Raw genomic sequence first — 963 nt, 5'->3', positions numbered from 1 at the left:
TTTTTTTTTTGTAGCAGTTGTGAATGGGATTGCGTTTTGGAATTCTTTTTCAGATAGTTCACTATTGACATATAGAAATGCTACTTATTTTTGCAGGTTGCTTTTGTATCCTGAAACTTTATTGAATTTATTACTTCTGGCAGTTTTTGGTGGAATCTTTAGGGTTTTCTGTGTATAAGATCATGTCATCTTACGCAGACAGGAAATTTGACTTCTTCCCAATTTAGATGCCCTTTGTTTCTTTCTCTTGCCTAATAACTCTGGCTAGGACTTCCAGTACTATGTTGAATAGAAGTAGTGAAAGTGGGTATCCTTGTCTTGTTCCAGATTTTAGAGAAAAAGCTTTCAACATTTCCTCATTCAGTATGTTAGCTGTGGGTCTGTCATACATGGCCTTTATTGTACTGAGGTATGTTCCTTCCATATCTACTTTATTGAGAGTTTCATTTTGTTTGGTCATGAAGGGATATTGAACATTACCAAGTGCTTTTTCTGCATATATAGAAATGATCATATAGTTTTTATCCTTCCTTTGGTTTGTGTGATGTATCACAAAAATTGACTAGCCACATGCAGAAGAAAAAAACTAGATCCCTATCACCATTTACAAAAATAGGCTTAAAATGGATAAAAGCTTTAAGCATAAGACCTGAAACTATGAAACTATTAGAAATAAACATAGGAAAAATGCTTTGACATTGGTCTGAGCAAGGAATTTTTGGATAAGACCTCAAAACATGGGCAGCAAAACAAAAGTAGTCAAATGGGACGACATCAAACTAAAAAGCTTCTGCACAGCAAAGGAAACAATCAACAGATTGAAGAGACAGTGTATAGAATGGGAGAAAATATTTACAAACTATGCATCTGACAAGGGGTTAATATCCAGAATATGTAAGAAACTCAACACTAAAAAAAAACAAAAAAGAATTCCACAAATAATCTGATTTTTAAATGGGCAAA

This window comes from Cebus imitator, unplaced genomic scaffold, assembly GCF_001604975.1.
Source record: "Cebus imitator isolate Cc_AM_T3 unplaced genomic scaffold, Cebus_imitator-1.0 Scaffold755, whole genome shotgun sequence".
In the NCBI taxonomy this organism is placed as follows: domain Eukaryota; kingdom Metazoa; phylum Chordata; class Mammalia; order Primates; family Cebidae; genus Cebus; species Cebus imitator.
This window is presented reverse-complemented; position numbering follows the sequence as displayed.